This window comes from Triticum urartu, chromosome 2A (assembly GCF_056163025.1).
Source record: "Triticum urartu cultivar PI428250 chromosome 2A, HENAU_Tu73, whole genome shotgun sequence".
Lineage (NCBI taxonomy): Eukaryota > Viridiplantae > Streptophyta > Magnoliopsida > Poales > Poaceae > Triticum > Triticum urartu.
The window spans coordinates 173,294,629-173,320,079 of NC_141874.1; positions in this window are offsets into that span (position 1 = coordinate 173,294,629).

Genomic DNA, 25,451 nt, shown 5'->3' on the forward strand with positions numbered 1-25,451 from the left:
TGGCATCGCACGCATCGGTCTCCCGTACAATGCCATCCTCGGGTACCTGGCCCTCGCTCAGTTCATGGCGGCGACTCACCCGGCCTACAACATCATGAAGATGCCAGGGAGCAAGGGCGTCCTCACCATCAAGGGGGGAGCTAAGGAGACCGTGGCGGTGCTCAGGCTCGCCTTCAAGACCGCGGCAGTAGCACAGCCAGCCGACGTCGGTATGCCCGAGGCCAAGGAGACCGCGCCCACCAAGAATAAGCAGTTGTTCACTCAAGACAAGGCGGAGACCAAGTAGGTGCCGGTCAACGCGGATGGGTCTTCAAGAGCCACCTTCACCATAGGAACCGGCCTTGACCCGGGACAAGAAGAAGCTTTGGTGAGATTTTCGCGCGCGAACAAGGAGATATTCACGTGGGAGCCCAATCAGCCGGTAGGGGTCCCAAGAGAGGTAATCCAACATCATCTAAAGGTGTGCCCCAACGTACGCCCCATGAAGCAGCGAGCAAGACGACAGTCCACTGAGAAGTAGGCCTTCATCGTCCAAGAGACACAGAAGTTGGAGGCGGCGGGTACCATCCGAGAAGTTCGATACCCCGAATGGCTGGCGAACCCCGTCGTAGTACCAAAGAAAGGCGGAAAGGAACGGATGTGCGTGGACTTCACCAACCTTAACAAACCGTGCCCCCAGGATCCATTCCCGCTTCCACGCATCGATCAAATTGTCGACTCCACCGCCGAATGCGACTTGCTATGTTTCCTGGATGCATTCTCAGGATACCACCAAATCAAGATGGCAGTGGAGGATGCGGAGAAGACAGCCTTCCTGACACCATGCGGGGTGTACTGCTACACCTGCATGCCCTTTGGGCTGCACAACGCGGGTGCAACCTTTCAACGGTTGATGCAAATCGCCTTGGGGCGGCAGCTTGGCAGAAACACAGAGGCCTAGGTTGATGACATAGTGGTCAAATATCACGAGGCGAGGACATTGATTCAAGACTTGGAGGAGACCTTCGGGAGCTTGCGCCAAGTGAACTTGAGGCTTAACCCGGAGAAGTGCGTGTTTGGTGTCCCCTCCGCCAAGGTACCGGGGTTCCTCGTATCCCACAGAGGGATCGAGGCAAACCCAGAGAAGATCAAGGCCATCAAAGACATGAGCCCACCACAGACCCTCAAGGAAATGCAGAAGCTTGCATGGTGGGTAACCGCGTTAGGGCGTTTCATCTCCAAGCTAGGCGAGCGCGCCTTACCCTTTTTAAGCTCATGAAGAAGGGCTCATTCGAGTGGACCCTGGAGACCGACCAGGCCTTCCAAGACCTCAAGAAATACCTCACTAGCCCCCTGCTACCTCTTGAGCACTGCGTTGGATTTCCTTGAAGAGGAAAGGATGGTGCAGCAAAGTAGCGTAAGTGTTTCCCTCAGTTTTTGAGAACCAAGGTATCAATCCAGTAGGAGGCTACGCGTGAGTCCCTCGTACCTGCACAAAACAAATAACTCCTCGCAACCAACGCGATAAGGGGTTGTCAATCCCTGCACGGTCACTTACGAGAATGAGATCTGATAGATATGATAGGATAATATTTTTGGTATTTTTGTGATAAAGATGCAAAGTAAAATAAAAGCAAAGGAAATAATTAAGTATTGGAAGATTAATATGATGAAGATAGACCCGCATGCCATTGGTTTCACTAGTTGCTTCTCTCAAGAGCATAAGTATTTTATGGTGGGTGAACGAATTACTGTTGAGCAATTGACAGAATTGAGCATAGTTATGAGAATATCTAGGTATGATCACGTATATAGGCATCACGTCCGGGACAAGTAGACCGACTCCTGCCTGCATCTACTACTATTACTCCACTCATCGACCGCTATCCAGCATGCATCTAGAAAATAGAGTAACGCCTTAAGCAAGATGACATGATGTAGAGAGATAAATTCACGCAATATGATAAAAACCCCATCTTGTTATCCTCGATGGCAACAATACAATACGTGCCTTGCTGCCCCTATTGTCACTGGGAAAGGACACCGTAAGATTGAACCCAAAGCTAAGCACTTCTCCCATTGCAAGAAAGATCAATCTAGTAGGTCAAACCAAACTGATAATTCGAAGAGACATGCAAAGATAACCAGTCATACATAAAAGAATTCAGAGAAGATTCAAATATTGTTCATAGATAATCTTGATCATAAACCCACAATTCATCGGTCTCAACAAACACAGCACAAAAAGAAGATTACATCGAATAGATCTCCACAAGAGAGGGGGAGAACATTGTATTGAGATCCAAAAAGAGAGAAGAAGCCATCTAGCTAATAACTATGGACCCGAAGGTCCGAGGTAAACTACTCACACTTCATCGGAGAGGCTATGGTGTTGATGTAGAAGCCCTCTGTGATGGATGCCCCCTCTGGCGGAGCTCTGGAACAGGCGCCAAGATGGGATCTCGTGGATACAGAAAGTTACTGCAGTGGAATTAGGGTTTTGGCTCCCGTTTTGATCGTTTGGGGGTACGTAGGTATATATAGAAGGAAGGAGTACGTCGGTGGAGCAACAGGGGGCCCACGAGGGTGGAGGGTGCGCCTAGGGGGGGTAGCCGCCCCCTACCTCGTGGCTTCCTCCTTTATTTCTTGACGTAGGGTCCAAGTCTCCTGGATCATGTTCATTCCAAAAATCACGTTCCCGAAGGTTTCATTCCGTTTGGACTCTGTTTGATGTTCCTTTTCTGCGAAACTCTGAAATAGGCAAAAAACAGCAATTCTAGGCTGGGCCTCCGGTTAATAGGTTAGTCCCAAAAATAATATAAAAGTGGATAATAAAGCCCAATAATGTCCAAAACAGTAGATAATATAGCATGGAGCATTCAAATATTATAGATACATTGGAGACGTATCAAGCATCCCCAAGCTTAATTCCTGCTCGTCCTCGAGTAGGTGAATGATAAAAAAGATAATTTTGATGCGGAGTGCTACTTGGCATAATTTTAGTGTAATTCTTCTTAACTGTGGTATGAATATTCAGATCCGAAATATTCAATATAAAAGTTCATATTGACATAATAATAATAATACTTCAAGCATACTAACTAAGCAATTATGTCTTCTCAAAATATCATGGCCAAAGAAAGTTCATCCCTACAAAATCATGTACTTTAGTCATGCTCCATTTTTGTCACACAAGAATGCTCTCATCATGCACAACCCCGATGACAAGCCAAGCAATTGTTTCATACTTTAGTAATCTCAAACCTATAAACTTTCACGCAATATATGAGCGCGAGCCATGGACATAGCACTATGGGTGGAATAGAATATGATGATGGGGGTTATGTAGAGAAGACAAAAAAGGAGAAAGTCTCACATCAACGAGGCTAATCAATGGGCTATGGAGATGCCCATCGATTGATATTAATGCAAGGAGTAGGGATTGTCATGCAACGGATGCACTAGAGCTATAAATGTATGAAAGCTCAACAAAAGAAACTAACTGGGTGTGCATCCAACTTGCTTGCTCACGAAGACCTAGGGCACTTGAGGAGGCCCATTGTTGGAATATACAAGCCAAATTCTATAATGAAAAATTCCCACTAGTATATGAAAGTGACAAAACAAAAGACTCTCTATCATGAAGATTATGGTGCCACTTTGAAGCACAAGTGTGGCAAAGGATAGTAGCATTGTCCCTTATCTTTTTCTCTCCTTTTTTGGGCCTTCTTTTTTTATGGCCTTTCTCTCCTTTTTTTAATTCCTCACTTGGAACAATGCTCTAGAAAATGATGATCATCACACTTCTATTTATTTACAACTCAATGATTACAACTTGATGCTAGAACAAAAGATGACTCTATATGAATGCCTCCGGTGGTGTACCGGGATATGCAATGAACCAAGAGTGACATGTATGAAAGATTTATGAACAGTGGCTTTGCCGCAAATACTATGTCAACTACATGATCATGCTAAGCAATGTGACAATTATGAATGTGTCATGATAAACGGAATGGTGGAAATTGCATGGCAATATATCTCAGAATGGCTATGGAAATGCCATAATAGGTAGGTATGGTGGCTGTTTTGAGGAAGATATAAGGAGGTTTATGCGTGAAAGAGCGTATCATATCACGGGGTTTGGATGCACTGGCGAAGTTTGCACCAACTCTCAATGTGAGAAAGGGCAATGCACGGTACCGAAGAGGCTAGCAATGATGGAAGGGTGAGAGTGCGTATAATCCATGGACTCAACATTAGTCATAAAGAACTCACATACTTATTGCAAAAATCTACAAGTCATCAAAAACCAAGCACTACGCACATGCTCCTAGGGGGATAGATTGGTAGGAAAAGACCATCGCTCGTCCCCGACAGCCACTCATAAGGAGGACAATCAAAGAACACCTCATGTTTCAAATTTGTTACATAACGTTTACCATACGTGCATGCTATGGGACTTGCAAACTTCAACACAAGCATTTCTCAAATTCACAACTACTCAACTAGCACGACTTTGATATTATTACCTCCATATCTCAAAACAATCATCAACTATCAAACTTCTCTTAGTATTCAAATAACTCATAAGATTTTTTTACTAATATTGAATACCTAGCATATTAGGATTATTTAAGCAAATCACCATGCTATTTAAGACTCTCAAAATAATATAAGTGAAGCATGAGATATCAATAGTTTCTATAAAACAAATCCACCACCGTGCTCTAAAAGATATTATTGAAGTACTAGAGCAAAACTATATAACTCAAAAGATATAAGTGAAGCACATAGAGTATTCTAACAAATTCCAAATCATGTATGGCTCTCTCAAAAGGTGTGTACAGCAAGTATGATTGGGTTAAACTAAAAAGCAAAGACTCAAATCATACAAGACGCTCCAAGCAAAACACATATCATGTGGTGAATAAAAATATAGCTCCAAGTAAAGTTACCGATGGATGCCCCCTCCGGCGGAGCTCAGGAACAGGCCCTAAGATGGGATCTCGTGGATACATAAAGTTACGACAGTGGAATTAGGGTTTTGGCTCCCGTTTTGATCGTTTGGGGGTACGTAGGTATATATAGGAAGAAGGGGTACGTTGGTGGAGCAACAGGGGGCTCATGAGGGTGGAGGGCGCGCCTGGGGGGGAGGGGTTAGGCACGCCCCCTACCTCGTGGCTTCCTCCTTTATTTCTTGACGTAGGGTCCAAGTCTCCTGGATCATGTTCGTTCTGAAAATCACGTTCCCGAAGGTTTCATTCCGTTTGGACTCCGTTTGATATTCCTTTTCTGCGAAACTCTGAAATAGGCAAAAAACAGCAATTCTGGGCTGGGCCTCTGGTTAATCGGTTAGTCCCAAAAATAACATAAAGGTGGATAATAAAGCCCAATAATGTCCTAAACAATAGATAATATAGCATGGAGCAATCAAAAATTATAGATACGTTGGAGACGTACCCCCCCCCCAGTGATGGTGGCACCGCGGCCACTTGAGCCCCTGGTGCTCTACCTTGCCGTCACCCCGTACTCCGCCAGCGCGGCGCTGGTGGTGGTTCTGGAGGAGCGCCAAGGCAAGGGTGTGCCACGCCAAGCTAGAGCTGATGCAGCACGGGGTCAGGAGGGTGCAGCCTAGCCATCAGCGGTGGAAGACTAAGCTCAGCAGGGCAACATCATAGAGGCTCCTGAGGACGGTCAGGTCTCAGGAGACCCATCACCCCAGGATATGCCACAATCTCCGCAGGACCCGAGCCTCGGCAGAGTGCCAGCCCTCGTCGAGCATCCGGTGTACTTCGTCAGCACTATACTGCAGGACGCAAGGGCGTGCTACCCCATGCCGCAGAAGCTCCTGCTCGCACTTTTGGTGGCCTCACGCAAGCTGTGGCACTACTTCAAGGGCGACCCCCTGAAGGTCGTCTCAGCCTACCCATTGGAAAGGGTGCTCAGGAGCCCTAACTCAGCCGGAAGGGTCGTTGAGTGGAACATCGAGTTGCAAGCATTCCAGTTGTAGTTCAGCACTACCAGGGTCATCAAGGGAGCCGCGCTCGCCGATTTTGTGGCAGAATGGACAGATGCAGCGGCTCTTGAGGAGGGAGAAGACCGGTCCACCTCCCCAGGAAGCGAGGCTCCAGATGGCTGGGTCATGTATTTCGATGGCGCCTTCGCGCACCAGGGCACGGGGGCTGGAGCAGTGCTCATCTCGCCCACTCAGGACAAGCTCTACTACACCGTGCAACTCTGTTTTCAGCACGGCGAGAAGGTCTCCAACAACATCGTAGAATACAAAGGTCTCATAGCTGGCCTGAGGGCTGCGGCAGCTCTAGGGGTGAAGCGCCTCACCGTCAAAGGCGACTCGCAGCTCCTCGTCAACTTTTCCAACAAGGTGTACGAGCCGAAGGACGAGCACATGGAGGCCTACCTCGTGGAGGTGCACAGGATGGAAAAGCAGTTCTCGGGCCTAGAGCTGCAGCACGTGCCTCGAGGCACCAACAAGGAAGCCGATGACATTGCCAGGAGAACATCCAAGCGACAACCGCAAGAGCCCGGCGTCTTCGAAGAGCATCTCCTCAAGCCATCAACTATGCCGCCCCTTTCAAGCATGACTCAGCCTCGGGAGGAGCTCCCACAACCCCCGGCCACGGGAGCCCCAGCCTGTGGCCCGACCTCGGGAGCTCGGCTGCTCTTGGCGCTCGAGCCCCAGGAGGAGTGCTGGATCAAGGAATTCAAGGAGTACCTGATGCACGGGACACTGCCGGAGAAGGAAGAGGACGCGGAGCGCCTGGCCCGGCAAGCCACGGCATACTGTATCCAGGATGGCAAGTTATACAGGAAACGACCGTATGATGTCATGCTGCGCTGCATCTCCAGCGATCAAGGAAGGGAGTTGCTGATTGACATACATGGCGGTGATTGCGGACACCACTCATCATGACGGACCCTCGTCGGCAAGGTGTTCCGCAGTGGGTTCTATTGGCCTACAACACTCAACGATGCGGCCGAGCTGGTGAAATCCTGTGAAGCTTGCCAATTCCACGCCAAGCAAATCCATCAGCCTGCTCAGGGCCTCCAAACCATCCTGCTCACATGGCCGTTTGTGGTCTGGGGGCTGGACATCTTAGGCCCGTTCCCCCGGGCGCCAGGGGCTACCGCTATGTCTACGTCGCCATCAACAAGTTCACCAAGTGGGCGGAAGTGGAAGCCGTCCGTACCATTCCAGGCGGCTCTGCTCTCAAGTTCATCAAGGGCCTCATGAGCCGCTTTGGGGTCCCCAACCTCATCATCACAGATAACGGTTCACAGTTTACTAGCAACCTTTTCAAAACCTACTGTGCTAACCTTGGAACGCAGATCTGCTACGCTTCGGTGGCCCACCCCAAGAGTAACGGGCAGGCCAAGCGCGCTAATGCGGAAGTCCTGAGGGGCCTCAAAACCAAGACCTTCCAGAAGAAGCTGGAGGCCTGCGGCAGGGGCTGGCACGACGAGCTCCAGTCCGTGCTGTGGTCCATCCGAACCACCGCTACCAAGCCAACGGGCGGGACTCCGTTCTTCCTCGTCTACGGAGCTGAAGCCGTCCTTCCTCACGAGGTCAAGCATCACTCCACACGGGTCCCAGCGTTCGACAAAACGCAGTAGGACACCATGCGGGGGATGGATCAAGTGTTGGGAGAGGAACGTCGTTGCGAAGCTGCATTGAGGGTGGCAAGGTACCAACAAGCGATGCGGCGATACCACTGCCGCAACATCCACTCCAGAACGCTCGAGGTGGGCGACCTCGTCCTGAGGCGGGTCCTCTGAGAGAAGGGTTGCATAAGTTGTCGCCCATTTGGGAGGGCCCGTTCAGGGTCGTCCATGTCTCCAGGCCGGGTGTAGCGCGCCTGGAGACGCAGGACGGGATACCCGTCCAGAACGCCTAGAACATCCAGCACCTCCGGAAGTTCTATCCATGAAGCAAGGCCTAGTGCCTGAGAAGCAAGGCGCAGAGCCTGAGAAGCAAGGCCCAGAGCCTGAGAAGCAAGGCCTAGAGCCTGTGAAGAATCGCCGCCCGTGACACTCTCACGTAGTAATGAGTGGGGCTATACACGCCCCGGAGTCTCAGGAGCGCCGGCCTCAGGCCTTGGGGATCCCTCCCATGCCTAGTGGACAGCACTTAGCTCCGCGCTGGTGAGAAGACTTGAAGACTAGATTAGGTGCCGGACGCGGCTTTTCATTTGCTTTCCGTAGTTGACTCGCTTTTCCTTAATCAAAGTTTGCCTTTGGCGTTCCTTGCCGATTTGGTTCCCTCGCCTCTCACTGCATTTTTCCGGCTCGAATTTTCTCGTGTTCTCTCTCTCGCATGCCTCGTGGGGGGGGGGGGGGGCTAGGCAGGTGCCCTCGTGAGCATTTTTCTCTCCTTTCTGCCTTCTCGCGAGCCACCCTCGTTCAAGCCCAAAAGCTGGCGCACCTCTCCTAGTCCGAGCCCCTCGGGTACTACGATACGAAGCGCCAGGTCAGGGCCAGGACGTACGACAAATCTCTTAACGCACTTCCTAACGAGTTTTTTGCAGTTCCTGAACGAATGCAAGCCACCAAGGAAAGATGGATGCGAGGAAATAAACGCTTCGCGAGGAAGAGGATGTCCTGAGTATACCAGGTTAAGTTATCATTGCGCAAAGTAACGACACAGCACGAGAACAACACGCATACTGACATAACCAAGGAACCATAGTTCGATACACGCCCCCTGGGCCCATTATGGTTTCATTCTTGATGCAGGAAAAGAGCAAAACAAAAGTAGCGTTGCGGCGATCCATGAAGACAGGCCCCTGGCGCCACCCCGAGCCTAGCCGGATCCTTCCTCATGCTTCATAGAGATGCGGCGACGAGATGACCCGCTGCCACCTTCGAAACAGGCGCAGGGGCTGGTCGTAGCTGCCACTATTGGAGCTGTCGCCGGAGGAAGAGATGCCGTAGCTGGACGAGACACCGTCGCCGCTGAGGGCGGGCTCGCCTTCGTCCTCGCCGTGGCCGTCCCCAAGGCTGAGCACCTCCTAACCATCGTTCGCCTCGGGGCAGCACCCAGCGCGGCGACCATCTTCCCCAAACACCCTCACATACATGGTCGATCCGCCATCATACCTGAAGTGGAGGGTGCACCGCCTGCCCAGGCCGCGCACGGGCAAATGTCTGCCAACCGCGGGCCAGGGCTATGTTGCCTGCGGTAGATGTCTCGACCGCAACCTAAGAGGCCTTGCTGCAGCAGCCATCCGCCTGCAGCCAGAGTCCGCCTGGACCGGAGGCTGGCAGTTCGCCGGCGAAGAAGCGCGGAAGTTGGAGCCAGTTGCCGGCCGGGTTCTCCGACCGGATGACAAACTCCGGCGACACCTTAGCCGTGTGGAAGCGCGGACGAGGAGGCCGCGCCACCACAGCACGCCTCCCCTCGACGACTAGACCACCATGGCTGGGATGACCCGCTCCACGTATCGCGGCGCCGCCTCGACAATGGGCCACGGCAGGGGTCGTGGCATGCTTGCGCGGACGGCCGCGACCGCGCTTGGGCGCCGGGGAGCCTGGTCCCTCGTGAGGGGCCTTCCCCTTCTCAGCGGCAGAGAACTTCCTTCGTGGCGCCATGGGTGTCACTGCAAGCGATGGAGCAAGGAAGAAGAAACAAGCAAGTGGGGAAGAGATAGGCGACGGGGGCTCCGCCCCCCTCCCCATTTATAGCAAGAGAAGGCCAACCGGCGTCTCGCACGATCGCAGGTAATGATGGTTTTCATTACATGTCGTAGGGACTTGTCAAGTCGTGCAGTTGCCGAGGCGACATGGGGAAGCTGAGACGCCCACGTCCAATCAACCGCCACGCGTCGACCAAGGCCTCAGGCTTTTGGGGCCCACGGTGCTCTGCACATGGCCCTTGGCTTCGCCGCGAAGCCAAGCCCGAGCGCACCTTGGGCCCGGGGGGCTACTGTCGGTGTTCTGGGATCGGGGGTCCCCAGACCTGCCTGCCTGCAGCCCACGGCGTGGCTAAGTCATCAGACCGTATGGCCCACCTTCACCAACAAGGCATCCAAGACCCTCGCGAGGGTCCAAGCCTCGCGAGGCAGACGATGCAAGACCTCCTCGGGAGTAGCATAGCCAGGCAGGCTCATGAGGAGCGGAGATATCAAGGCGGGGCAAACCTCACGAGGATCTCGTGACGTGAGCCATGACACACGGCACCAGGCGGCCGCCAGGCGGGCGCCAGCGCGTGCAGCATCCTTGTTTCCTCTTTGGTGCTAAGGAGGCATCCGACAAAGGTTGCCATATTGGTGCAACGAGACCAAGACTAGGAGGACGGCAAGACGGAGGTCATCGTGGAGCCCAAGACAACGTCACCACCAGAACTTTGCGCAGGCGAAGACTACTTTTGTCAGGATAGCTTGTACTAGCTGTCCCCCTTCGAATTTGCCCGCCGTTGTTGGCTCCCTTCCCGCTCAATATTTGGGAAGAGGACCAGGGCCAATATAAATAGAACTAGCCACCACCTTAGAAAGGCGGAGAGAGATCATTTAGACCATCCTCACACACACAAGCTCACCGAGCTCAAGAACACCTCAACCTCAGGAGGTTGTTCTTCCCTTGTATTGTTCATCATCAGCCCTAGAGGCAATCCACCACCACCACACTGGAGTAGGGTATTACACCACAATGATGGCCTGAACCAGTTTAAATCTTGTGTCTTTCTGTGTTGCGAGTTCGTCAAGTTCGTCCACGAGATCTTAGCGAGCAAGACTTCGCGCGCACCCCAGTGTTCGAACCTTAAGGGTTTGCCGGAACCCCACATCCGACAACGAGGTCTAATTGGGAGGTGCACCCTCCACTTCAAGTACGACGACCTCGCTAACCTTTACGTGAGGGTGTTTAGGGTGGACGGCCGCCGTGCAGGGTGATGCCTCGAGGATGGCAGCAACGACGATGAGCTTGGCCTTGACGATGACTGCGACGACGACGAGGGTGGGCTTGCCCTTGGCGACGGCCGCGCCTCCTACAGTGGCGGCGGCTCCTCCTCCGACGAGAGCACCAGCAGTGGTGGCTATGATCAGCCGCCCCGCCGCTGGGCTTGGATCGGGGAAGGCGACGGGTCGTCTCGCCGTCGTGCTCTGGTGAAGCGGGAGGAGGACTCGGGCTGAGTCCAGGGTTGTTTGAGCCTGGCTTCAGGAGCTGCTGCGGTAGTACGGGCCACTTTTGTTTAACATTTCCTTCCTCCTGCATTTTGAAAAAAGTAGAGGGCCCCGCTTGGGTGTGTAATGAACCATGGCACTTATGCCACTATGCTATGCTTATTATTTTGATGTTATGTTGTGATATGTGTGTTCCGAGTAGGTGCGGTTTGGGTAAATTATCTTGATATGCTTGCGGCAGTTTCCTTCCTCGCGACGCACCACCTCTCTAGGAGCGTCCGGCGGAGCCGCCTTCCTGATGACCCGGGAGCCATCGGGGCTCAGGAGGCATTGAAAGCTGCGGGGTTATTAGAATGCTTGGCGGGGCGTTTCATTCTTCCTCGCGCGAGCCCCCAGGCGTGGGTTGGTTGGGGTTGGTACACTGCATCGCACTGCCCACGAGCTCATTCGAGAGCGTCTCGTGAGTATTAAAGAAGCCGAGGATTCAATGAGGTGTGTACACAGTGTGGGCAATCCCAAACACACACACCTGCCTAGTCCCCATGCGTGTGACGCGCTAGGAGGAGCGACGGGCAACTGCCGCTCTTCCGGAGCCAAGACTGAGAGGCGAGCGAAGTAAGAGGAGAAAAAATCCAACTCACTGAACGAAAAGGAACACAAAAACTCCAAATTCCATTAAAAAGTTGCAAACCAACTACAGAAAGCAAGCAAAAGAACAGCCGTGTCTGGCACCTAGTCTAGTATTCTCACCAGCACGGAGCTAAGTGCTACCACTAGGACGTGGGAGGGAGCCCCCATGAGGCCCGCGGGTGAAACTCAGGAGACTCCGGGGCATGTATAGCCTCACTCATTATTATGTGAGAGTGTCACGAGCGGAGACCTTCATAGGCACGGGGCCTTGCTTCATGGGTAGAACTTTCGGAGGTGCTGGATGTTCCAGGCGTTATGGATGGGGATGCCGTCCTACGTCTCCAGGCATGCGGCGCCAGGCCTGGAGACATAGGCGATCCTGAACAGGCCCTCCCACATGGGTGAGAGCTTATGTAGCCCATCCCTAGAGTGCACCTGCCTCAGGACGAGATCACCCACCTCGAGCATCCTGGAGCGGATGATGCGGCAGTGGTACCGCTGCAGCGCCTTTTGGTACCTTGCTGCTCGGAGCGCTGCTTGACGGCGGCGTTCCTCCCCCAGCATGAGGTCCATCCCTCGCCAGGCGTCCTGGCATGCCTCATCAAAGGCCAAGACTCGTGCGGAGCGATGCCTGACCTCGTGAGGGAGAATCGCTTCGGCTCCGTAGACGAGGAAGAATGAAGTTTCGCTTGTTGGCTTGGTCGCGATGGTGCGGATGGACCACAACATGGACTGGAGCTCGTCCAGCCAGCCCCTGCCGTAGGCCTCTAGCTTCTTCTAGAAGGTTCTTGCCTTGAGGCCTCTCAGGACCTCCGCGTTGGCACGCTCAGCCTGGCCATTGCTCCTAGGGTGTGCCACTGAGGCATAGCATATCTGCGTTCCAAGGTTAGCACAATATGTTTTGAAAAGGTTGCTAGTGAACTGTGAGCCGTTGTTAGTGATGATGCGATTAGGAATCCCGAATTGGCTCACGAGGCCCTTGATGAACTTGGCTGTCGAACCAGCTAGGATGGTGCGGACGGCCTCTACCTCCGCCCACTTGGTGAACTTGTCGATGGTGACGTAGAGGTAGCGGTAGCCCCTGCGCGCTCGAGGGAACGGGCCCAGGATGTCCTGCCCCTAGACCGCGAATGGCCACGAGAGAGGGATGGTCTGGAGACCCTGAGCGGGCTGGTGGATCTGCTACGCATGGAATTGGCATGCTTCATAGGATCTCACTAGCTCGGCGGCATCATTGAGTGCCATGGGCCAGTAGAACCAATTACGGAATGCCTTGCCCACGAGGGTGCGTGATGAAGAGTGATGCCAGCAGTCTCCGCCATGTATGCCCGCCAGCAGCTCGTGCCCTTGCTCCCTAGAGATGCACAGCAAAGAGACATCGTTTGGCCGCTTTCGATAGAGCTCACCGTCTTGAATGTAGTAGGCCGTGGCCTGGCGAGCCACGCACTCCGCGTCTTCTTCCTTCTCCGACAAAGTTCCCTAAAGCAGATATGCCTTGAACTCCTTAGCCCAGCACCCCTCTTGAGGCTCAAGCGCGAGGAGTAGACGTGCTCCCGAGGTCGGGCCGCAAGCGGGGGGCTCCTTAGAGGGGCACTGGGGGGATCTCCTCCTGAGGTGATGTTGGTTACGCAGCAGGAGGGGCTGCCAACGGCTTGAAGAGCCGCTCCTCAAAGATGCCAGGCTCCTGTGGCAGGCGCCAGGACGCCCTCTTGGCGATGTCATCTGCTTCCTTATTCGTGTCGCGTGGCACGTGTTGCAGTTCCAAGCCTAAGAATTGTTTCTCAATTTTGCGTACCTCCGCGAGGTATGCTTCCATGTGTTCATCCTTCGGCTCGTATACTTTGTTGGAGAAGTTGACGAGGAGCTGGGAATCGCCCTAGATAGTGAGGCGCTTTGCTCCCAAGGCTGCCGCAGCCTTGAGCCCGGCGATCAGGCCTTCCTACCTTCTCACCCTACTGGAAGAAGAGCTGCACGGCTTAGTAGAGCTTGTCCTGGGTGGGTGAGATGAGGACGGCTCCAGCCCCCGCGCCCTGACGCACGAAGGCGCCGTCGAAGTACAGGACCCAGCCGTCTGGTTCTTCGCTTCCCGGCGAGAGGGGTCGACCCTCGCCCACTTCTGGGCTAGGAACGTTGGTCCATTCTACCACGAAGTCAGCGAGCGCCACACCCTTGATGGCTCTGGTGCTGCTGAACTCCAACTGGAACGCCTGTAGTTTGATGTTCCACTCTGCGACCCTTCCTGCAGCATTAGGGCTCCTGAGCACCATCTCCAGTGGGTAAGCTGAGACAACTTTGATGGGATGGCCTTGGAAGTAGTGGCGCAGCTTGCGGGAGGCGGCAAGAAGCGCGAGCAAGAGCTTCTATGGCATGGGGTAGCGTGCCCACGCATCGCGCAACACGGTGCTGACGAAGTACAGCGGATGCTCGATGACGGCGGAAGTGTTGGTGACGTCTTGTACCTCCTGAGGCCATCGGGCCTCAGGAGCCTCATCGCTGGTTGGGCTACTGGAGCCTCAGGATCTCCATCCTGAGGGGCTCGGTCTTCTGTTGGGGTAGTCAAGGCCTCAGGAGCGCCATCCTGAAGCCGGTGCATTCCAACCGGTTGCGGGGTGATACTCCACGAGCCCTTGGCCGGGCGTTCCTCCCGGACCGCCACCAGCACTGCGCTAGCCGAGTGAGGGTGGCGTCCAGGTAGAGCACCAAGGGCTCGAGGGGGCGTGGCTCTACCATCACCAGCGGGCTGGTGAGGTACTTCTTGAGGTCTTGGAACGCCGCGTCGACTCCGGAGTCCACTCGAATGGTCCCTTCTTTTTCATCAGCTTGAAGAATGGGAGGACACGCTCTCCTAGCTTGGAGGTGAAGCGCCCTAAAGAGGTCACACAACCCGCCAGCTTCTGCATCTCCTTGAGGGTCTGTGGCAGGCTCATCCTCTATTGCCGTGACCTTCTCTGGGTTGGCCTCGATTCCCCTATGCGACACCAGAAAGCCCAGCAACTTGCCGGAGGGGATGCCAAACACACATTTCTCCAGATTGAGCCGTAGATCTACATTGCGCAGACAGGCAAATGTTTCTTCCAGGTCTTCCTTAGGGTCCTTGCCTCTTGAGACTTCACCACTATATCGTCATTGTAGGCCTCGGCGTTCCTCCCGAGCTGCTGACCCAGAGCAATGTGCATCAGCCACTAGAAAGTTGCTCCAGTGTTACGCAGTCCGAACGGCATGCAGGTGTAGCAATATACCCCATAAGGGGTCAGGAAGGCTGTCTTCTCAACATCCTGCACCGCCATCTTGATTTGGTGGTAGCCCAAGAAGGCGTCCAGAAAGCACAACAGGTCGCATTCGGCGGTGGAGTCGACGATCTTATCAATGCACAGAAGTGGGAAGGGGTCTTGAGGGCAAGCCTTGTTGAGGTTGGTGAAGTCGATGCACATGAGCTCCTTCTCGCCCTTCTTGGGGACGACAAACGGATTTTCCATCCATACCGGGTACTGCACCTCCCGAATGACACCAGCTTCTTGTAGTTTGCACGTCTCCTAGACGATGAATGATTGCTTCTCTGCGGACTGCCGCTGAGCCCTTTGCTTCACCAGACGCACGCTAGGGCATACCCTCAGGTGATGCTTGATTATACCCCTCGGGATCCTGACCTGATCCTTAGGCTCCCATGTGAACACATTCTTGTTCCTGCGCAAGAAGCTGATCAACGCCACCTCTTGATCTGGAGGGAGACCGGCACCTATGGTGAAGGTGGCACTCGATGCCCCATCTTCATCAACCGGCACCTGCTTCATCTCGGCGCGGTATTGGGAGAACAGTTGTTTCTTCTTCGCTGGCACGGCCCCTGGAGCCTCTGGGTCTCCTCCCTCACTTGGTTGCGCAGCCGCTGCAGCCCTGAAGGCGAGCTTGAGGGCTAGCAACGCTTCCTTGGTATCTCCTGCCACGGTGAGGACGCTGTAGCTCCCCCGCATCTTCATGAGATTGTAGGCAGGGTGATTTGCTTCCATGAAATGGGCTAAGGCCGGGTACCCGAGGATGGCGTTGTAAGGGGGTCCAATGCGGGTGATATCAAAGTCGATAAGCTCGGTGCGGTAGTTGTCACGGGTGCCAAAGGTGACCGGGAGGCGGATCTGCCCCAGGGGGCAGGTGGAGCCGTCGACGACCCTGGAGAAGGGTTTGGTGGGGCGGAGCCGGCCATGAGGCACATGAAGCCTTGATTTCTGCACCTATTGTTCAACCACCTGATTGGAATTTACCCTTAGAAATTATGTGTGATACCAGTGATTATTCTGTTGGTGTTGTTCTAGGACAAAGAGTTGATAAGAAGTTGAATGTTATTCATTATGCTAGTAAAACTCTAGACAGTGCTCAAAGAAATTATGCTACTACTGAAAAAGAATTCTTAGCAGTTGTCTTTGCCTGTGATAAGTTTAGATCTTATATTGTTGATTCCAAAGTAACTGTTCACACCGATCATGCAGCTATTAAATATCTTACGGAAAAGAAAGAAGCTAAACCTAGGCTTATTAGATGGGTTCTCTTGTTACAAGAATTTGATTTGCATATTATTGATAGAAAGGGAACAAAGAACCCTGTTGTAGGATTTCGGATTCCGCAGACCCTTGAGAGGTTCGAACTCTGGGGTGCGTGCGAAGAACTCAACCTCCCCAGTCTGCCTACTCGCCAATCTCACAGCCTAGCTCAACGAACTCAAAGGAAAAGGGGACACGACAGTTTACCCAGGTTCGGGCCACCTTGCAACATAAAACCCTACTCTTGCTTTGTGGTGGATTGGCCTCAAGGGGCCGAGGATGAACTAGTACAGTGGGAGAACAACCTCAGGAGGAGGAGTTTTCTTTAGCTCAAGTGAGCTGGTGAGCTGATCAGGGTGGAATGGATCTGATCCCCTCTATGGTGGTGGCTAGGTCCTATTTATAGTGGCCTTTTTCCTCTTCCCAAATGAAGGCGGGAAGGGATCCCACAATGGCAAAATTCAAAGGGGGACAACTAGTACGTGCTGTCCTGACAAAAGTAGTTTTCGCCTACAAAAGCCTCTGGTCGTGATGCCGTGGTGGGCTCGACGATGACCTTCGTCCTACTGTCCTAGCGGTCTTCGTCTTGTTGCACGGGAATGGAAACCTTTGGCTGATTCCTCGGGACTCTGCGTCTACGCTTGCCTCCTTAGCCCCAAAGAGGAAACTGGTACACTACACCCACTGGCACCAGCCTAGCCTTGGTCGTCATGGCTCACGTCATCCGAACCTTGCGAGGTGAGTCTTGCATAGAAATATCCGCTCCTCAAGAGCCAACCTGAGGTGGCTGCTCCTCGTGGACGTCTTGGTGTTGTCCGCCTCGCGAGGCTTGGCCCCTCGTGAGGCTCTTGAGTTGTTGATGCTGAAGCTGGGCCGTACCAGGCCATCGGTGAGCCCCGCCGTGGGTCGCAGGCAGGCTAGTCTGGGTACCCCCATTCCTAGAATGCCCACACCCGTTTTAGACTTGTCTAGGTTAGAAAATGTTCTTGATGACCCACTGCCAATTGATGAAAGCTTTCTTGATGAGCAATTAGTTGTCATAAATACTTCTCATAATACTCTATGGTATGCTGTTGAGCTAATTACATTGTTGCTAAATTTATACCGGCTAGTTTCACATACCAACAAAAGAAAAAGTTTTTCTATGATTTAAGACATTACTTTCGGGATGACCCACACCTTTATAAAGAAGGACTAGATGGTGTTATTAGACATTGTGTACCGGAGCATGAACATGAACAGATCCTACGCAAGTGTCACTCCGAGGCCTACGAAGGACACCATGCTGGAGATAGAAGTGCACACAAGGTATTACAAACTGGTTTTTATTGGCCTAGTCTCTTCAAGGATGCTCGTAAGTATGTCTTGTCTTGTGATGAATGTCAAAGAATTGGTAATATTAGTAGACGTTAGCAAATGCCTATGAATTATTCACTTGTTATTGAACTATTTGATGTTTGGGGATTTGATTATATGGGACCTTTCCCTTCCTCTAATGGATATACACATATTTTAGTTGTTGTTGATTACGTTACTAAGTGGGTAGAAGCTATTCCAACTAGTAGTGCTAATCATAACATTTCTATTAAGATGCTTAAAGAAGTTATTTTTCCGAGTTTTGGAGTCCCTAGATATTTGATGACTAATGGTGGTTTACATTTTATTCATGGTGCTTTCCATAAATTGCTTGATAAGTATGATGTTAATCATAGAATTGCATCTCCTTATCACCTCGATCTAGTGGTAAGTAGAATTGAGCAATAGAGAAATTAAACTGATCTCGCAAAAGACTGATAATAGATCTAGAAAGAAATGGTCTAAGAAACTTGATGATGCTTTATGGGCTTATAGAACTGCTTATAACAACCCTATGGGTATGTCTCCATATAAAATGGTTTATGGAAAAGCATGTAACTTACCTCTTGAATTAGAACATAAGGCTTATTGTGCAATCAAAGAGCTCAACTATGATTTCAAACTTGCCGGTGAGAAGAGGTTATATGACATAATATTGCTTGATGAATGGAGAACCCATGCCTACGAGAATGCCAAGTTGTTTAAAGAAAAAGTTGAAAGATAGCATGACAAAAGAATACAAATGCGTGATTTTAATGTAGGTGATCATGTTTTGCTATACAACTCTCATTTAAGATTTTTTGTAGGAAAGCTTCTCTCTAAATGGGAAGGACCTTACATTATCGAGGAGGTTTACCATTCCGGTGCCATCAAAATCAACAACGCCGAAGGCACTAACCCAAAGGTGGTAAATGGTCAAAGAATCAAACATTATATTTCAGGTACTCCCATAAGTTTTGAGACAAATATAATTAATACCATAACACCGGAGGAGTACATAAGGGATACATTCCAGAACATTTCAGACTCCGAAAAGGAATAAGCATCTGGTATGGTAAGTAAACCGACCCCAAAACATTTCCAATGGCAACTTTTCTCCGTTTTGGAATATTTAAAATTAGGGAAATTAAAAGCCCTATTCAAGAATTCATCCGATTAACTAGTTAACTTGCCGATTAATCGCTACTCATAGGGCCACCGAGTAGCCGATAAACCAAAAAATCGTCCGATTAATTGATTAAATGGCCGATTAACTTGCCGATTAGCCGATTAATCTCCTACTTGCTAGCCAACCGAGCAGCTACCCGTTAACGATTTCCTCAACAATGATTAAAAGTAGTCCGAAGAGCGCATGAGGAGGTGGCAAGGCAGGAGGGTGCGCCCCCACCCTTGTGGCCACCTCGTGTACCCTACGGACTCCATTTTCTTGCACAATACTTCTTTTGGTCGACAAAAAATCATTATATAATCTCCCGAAGGTTTTGACCACCTTGCCACGACAAAATCCTCTATTCTTGTTTCGAGCTGTTTTTCTGACAGATCTAGATCACCATGACGTCTCCAAGCACCCCCAAGGGCAAGTTTTTCGAGAAGGTCATCAACCCCTACCTTGCGGAGATGCTGCAACACCCTCAAAACATTGAGATGCACGAGGGGTGCTGCACATCCGCGATGTTGAAGGGCCAAAGAAGAGTGGAAGCATGGAGACAAGACTCGAAGCAATGGAGCAGCAAGTTTTCAAGTGTCAAGGGATGGTGGAACATGGACTCAACGCCAATCGCTTGATGATCGCAGAATTTACCAATAAACACAAGCGGGATGCCAAGGACATTGGGGAGGCCATCTTCAAGCTTCACGAGAAAATCGAGCCCCTCCAAGCCTAGATCTATTACTTGCAAAACCAAAACTGTGAGTATGAATACATATTTAAGAAAATGAGTTTGGATGCAGATTTGAGGATCCCGGAGACTCTATCATCCTTCTATGATGGTGAGCCTATGCCCTGAAAGATGGATGACAAGCCTACAACGTCAACAACTTCATCATCACCACCTCCGAAGAAAGATATATATATATATATATACACACACATGGGTATGGGACTCCCCTTGGCTTGTGCCAAGCTTGGGGGAGGTGCCCTGGTATCGTATCACCATCACATCCTTACCTTTATCATTTTTCTTAGTTCGATCCTTTTAGTTATACCTTGATCTAGTAGAATAAAGTTTTTAGTATGATCTAGCTTTGAGTTTTGTTTTGATCTCTATCTATGTAATCGAGTATGTGAGTTATATATAATAAAAAGTAGTTTTGAGTTGAGGGGATTTGCTTTCTTGCTATGATCTTGAGGGTATAAGAATAAGAGAAAGAACAAAAAAAATAAAAAGATCATATAGTGATCTTATGGAGAGTGATGACTTCACATATAAGAAGTATGATGAATAAAATTTATTGGAAGTTGACAAACATAGTATTGGTCATTGTTGCAATTAATAGCAAGCAATAAAGAAAGAGAGGCTTCACATATAAATGTACTATCTTGGACATCTTTTGTAATTGTGAGCACTCATTAAAATATGACATGCTAAAAAGTTTCTGTTGGACAAGGAAAACAACATAATGGGTTATGTTTTCTTATATCCAATAGAAGTTATATTGTCATGGATCCTCCAACATGTTGAGCTTGCCTTTTCTCTCTTATGCTAGCCAAATCCTTTACACCAAGTAGAGATACTACCTGTCCTAACAAACATCCCTTAAACAAGTCTTGCCTTGAGAGTCCACCATACCTATCTATGGATTGAGTAAGATCCTTCAAGTAAGTTGTCATCGGTGCAAGCAATAAAAATCACTCTCTAAATATGTATGATCTGTTTGTGTGAAGAAAATAAGCTTTATATGAACTTGTGATATGGAAGAAATAAAAGCGACATACTGCATAATTATCACAAGCGGCAATATAAAGTGACGTTCTTTTTCATTAAGATTTTGTGCATCCAACCATAAAAGCGCATGACAACCTCTACTTCCCTCTGCGAATGGCCTATCTTTTACTTTTATCTTCTACCTTTATATAAGAGTCATGGTGATCTTCACCTTCCATTTTTACATTTTTTTCTTTTGGCAAGCACTATGTGTTGGAGAAAGATCCATATATATATATATACATACATACATAAACACTATTCTGATCATGGGATCAGAATAATATTCTGATCACAACCTGACCTGCCCCGCTAGTAGTACGTTGAACTTCCCTGTGAACTAGGTTGAACTTCCGCCAACATTGCTCAAATGGGGCTTGCGATATACCGTTGGAAAGCTATGGACACCAATATCATGACCCAACTTAAATTTTCGGCAAAATATAAGCGGTTTAAGAGCAGTTTTGAAAACCATTTTTTCTTCGCACAAAAAACGTGAATCGTATTTTCGATTGCATTTCTAAACCGTATATCGGAATGAGGCATATAATATGGCCTTGGAAATCTGCTGCAAAACCGCTCCTTCCACATATTGAAAGTTTTCTCTAATTCCCTATGGTTAAAGAGTAATTTGAAAAAACGTAAATTTTCGTAAACCGAACAGCTGAGTTCGTTTTTTCGATGTCATTTCTAAACGACTAATCCAATGGAGGCATATGATACGGCGTTGGAAAGCTTATGAAAATGCGCTACTTTTTCATCTTGATTTTTTTTTGTAATTTTGAATGGTTTAAGAGTAATTTAGAAAATGGTCCAAGTCCTACCGAGTTCGTATTTTCGAGCTAATTTTTTAACCGTGTGTCCGAATGCAGCAAGTGATATGGCGTTGGAAAGCTTGAACAAATGCGAAACTTTTTGGTATGTATTGTTTCTCCCAATTCTTTACGGTTTAAGTCAGTTTAAAAAATGGCAAAAAATGTATTTTCGCCGTATTTTCTACAAACTTTATCGGAATGAGGCAAATAATATCCCGTTGAAAAGCTATGGAAAATGCGAAACTTTTTCATGTTGATGGTTTTCTCTGATTCCTAGCCGTTTTCAAGAAATTGCGAAAATGGCGAGATCATTCGTTTTGCCTTTATCGCGAAACAGATTCTTCGAAAATGCACCGCGTGAAGAACTTGAACTTCTCGGCGCGTGTACCTGAACTTCACTATGTTTTTCACGTGATTTTTTTGCTCATAGGTCTCCATCCACTGCTCGTAGCTCTCCATCCATTCACCGGAATTGAGCAGGTGATATACCGATGGAAAGCTGCTGTAAGCACGCAAGTTTCCTGTGTTGATCGTTTTTTCGTACTCGCGACGATTTTAAAAGTTTTTCATCTAAAATTCATTCATCGTAGTAGTTGAACTTCGTTCTGTTTTCACGTTGAACTTCTGTGACGTTTTTTCGTTCGTAATTTTCTAATCCGTTCGTCAGTGTTGCATAGATGATATTCCTTTTGTAAAAAACTCTCTCACAATAATTTTTTTAATTTTCTTCGACCGAGAACTTGAACTTATAAAAATAAAATTTTAGTCTTTGCCTTTTCATTCCTTTTTAATACAAAATACACACCGTGTAGACGTGAACTTATGGCAGTTATCAATCTGAACTTCTCTCGGTTACGTGAAAATATCTGAGTTTTTTATAAATATTAATCTGATTTTTCTTAATCTTTTTTTCATGAATTCTGAAGTGCTCTATTTTTAAAAGTTGAACTTCTTGTTATTTTATTTTTGAACTTCTTGTTTCCAATTCTTTAATAACGAGTGAAATCTTTTTTTTTATAATCAGCGAACTTCTCCATCTTCTTAATATGGACTTCCTGGTTTTTTTCTTAAACTTTTTTATGAAATTTTGAAGCGCTCTATTTTTAAAAGCTGAACTTCTTGTTATTTATTGAACTTCTTATTTCCATTCTTTAATAATGAGGAAAATCTGAGTTTTTTATAATCATCGAACTTCTCCATCTTTTTAAATTGGACATCCTGGTTTTATTTTTTCTTAATCTTTTTTATGAAATTTTTGAAACGTTCTATTTTTAAAAAGTTGAACTTCTTGTTATTTACTTTTTGAACTTCTTGTTTCCATTCTTTAATAACGAGGAAAATCTGAGTTTTCTATAATCATCGAACTTCTCCATCTATTTAATATGGACTTCCTCGCTTTATTTCTTAATCTTTTTATGAAATTTTGAAGCGCTCTATTATTAAAAGTTGAACTTCTTGTTATTTAATTTTTGAACTTCTTGTTTCCATTCTTTAATAACAAGAAAAATTTGAGTTTTCTATAATTATTGAACTTCTCCATCTTTTTAATATGGATTTCCTGGTTTTATTTCTTAATCTTTTTTATGAACTTCTTGGTGTTTTCGATTTGGACTTCTTGCTGTTATTCATTTGTAACCCAAAAAAATCCTAGTTTTGTGATAAACATCATACAACTTCCTGGTTATTTCGAACTAAACTTCTTGGTTATTTAAATTTGAACTTCTAGAGTTTTTTATTTATAAATGGTGAAAATACTTCTTTATTGAATTTTGAACCGGCCCATTATTTATATTTGAACTTGTATAGTTTTTTATTTAGAAAACCGTGAAAATATTTTTTATGAATTTTAAAGTGCTTTATTTTTTTGTTTGAACTTCTCACTTTTCATTATTTTAGTAAAAGAAAAACTCTGAGTTATTTTAAACATCAAACTACACTGTTATTTTTATTTGAACTTCTCAACTTTTTTATTCTGAACTTCTGTGTATTTTATTTTTAGAAATGGGGGAAATAAAACCGATATATTTTCCCCTATAAGGAATTTCAGGAGTTTATTCTTAAGTTGAACATGTAATTTTTTTCTTTTTCTTACATATCTAGGTTTTCCATATAACTTTTGTTCATGAAATTCCTTTTTCTTTTCAAGAGGGGGGGGGTTCTATTTTTTTAGAAAAGAGGTGGGAGGCAAGTAGTAGAAAATTTTGGATTTATTTTAACATTTTTTAGCTTCCATATTTGAACAATTTGAACTTCTCGTAATTTTTCCTACGAACATTATTGGATATGTGTTTTTTTTGTTTTTATGAACACAATTTGACTTTTGAGCCACACAGGACAAAATAACTAACTGGATTATGGGGAGAGATAGCAATGTGAAGAATCGTATGTGCCGAATTGTTGTTCCCCTTGCTGGTGAAACCATGGTCAATGCTAAAGTTGATCTGGGAGAACACACACAAACAGACATACACACATATGTGGAAAGAGAAATTATATGTGCACACACTTAGTAATACATGAACCTTCCTGGAACTAATACATGAACTTCTTTGTACAGACTTCTTTCACACGTTCAAATGCACATCTGTTCCAAAACAAAATCTTAGGAGAATAAAATTGGGCAAAAACTTGGAAACATTAATGCACATATAAGGGAGTGGGAAAAACAATAAACTGCGTGTATATGGCAATGGAAAACCGCGGCTAACTAGCATAAGAGATAGAGGAGGTTCTCATTTGTGTCACATATGGCCAATTGATGGCCACGTTTTTCAAGATGGTTGTAGGTTGAGGTACTAGTAAGGATGAAAGAACGAACCTAGGCAAACAAGTGTATATGTAGCCTGTTCTTTTTCTTGGACAGGCCAAACATAATCAAGTTACACTCACAATTAGCAACAGATTGCACCTCTCGCACCAGTTGTACCATGATATGTGACCTTGCAACATCCATGGAGAAGAAGACTGTCATTTGTACTGCTCCTAGTGTTGTTTACACTAGCATCCACTTTGCCTGCACGATGCGCCCCTCTGAACACATTGTGTGGTAGCAACAACACCCAAAAAACAAGGAATAACCTATCTGAACCTTAACCCCAATACTCTCTGAACTTTAGTCCCCCTCAAACTGATGTGTCCGCCACTTCAGAGTAGGGATGAGCTAGGTTCTCTTGGTGCGCTACTTCAATTCCTCCATGGAGATGGATCTTCAGCGCCTTGAGCACGACATCATGAACTGCAGCGTGGAGTGAGCCTGCTGTGACAAGAGGAGAGGCACGACAGGGCTGGGCCATGCCGGTGTCTTCGACGGAGGACCGCGGCCGCGCGATAGCTAGTTGGGTGCAGGGACTCAGTGGCTGCACGTAGATGGACGCCGGTGGTCGAAGAGCGGGAAATGGGGCGGCCGAAATAGTGTGGGCTGGAGCATGCGACCGCGGCGGCACACGAGTGGCGGACGCGGTGCCTACCTCGACGGAGCGGATGGTTGCGCCACTGCCGCCGTCCCCTGCAGTTTTGCCTATGGTTGAACGCACGTGATGAAGGTAGGGGCTGCACCCCATGAAGGTCAGGTAGGGGCGCATGGAGACCAATGGCGGCGGATGTGCAGAGGACTGCCGGGGGAGACGCACGACTGCTGCCAGGAAGGGAGCCACAACGGCTGCTGCCGTGGAGGTCGGCCACGTCGGGCGCTAGCGCAAACGTGACGCAGGGAGGTGGTGGGATCGGGATGTTCCGATGGCGGCGCGTGGTCGTGAGGCAGCAGAGGGTAGATGCGTGCGCGCAGGATCCATGGCGGCCATGAGTTGCGGCCGGATGCGTACGTGCGGGATCCGTGGTGGCCGGATCCACGGGCGGTGGTGTGTGGTTGGCCGGAACCCTGGAGGACAGGTCCTCGCGGCGGCGCGCGGGGAGCATCCGGGGAGGAGAGGTCCTGGCGGAGGCGTGTGTGTAGAAGGGCGGTGATGGCCGGCGCGGTGGTGGAGGCGGGCTATGGCCGCGGTGGCGAGCTGTGCTGCTAGTGGTGGTGGCACACATGGCCGGAAGATGGGGTGGGGCGGGGTAGCGCGGCGTGACGGACAG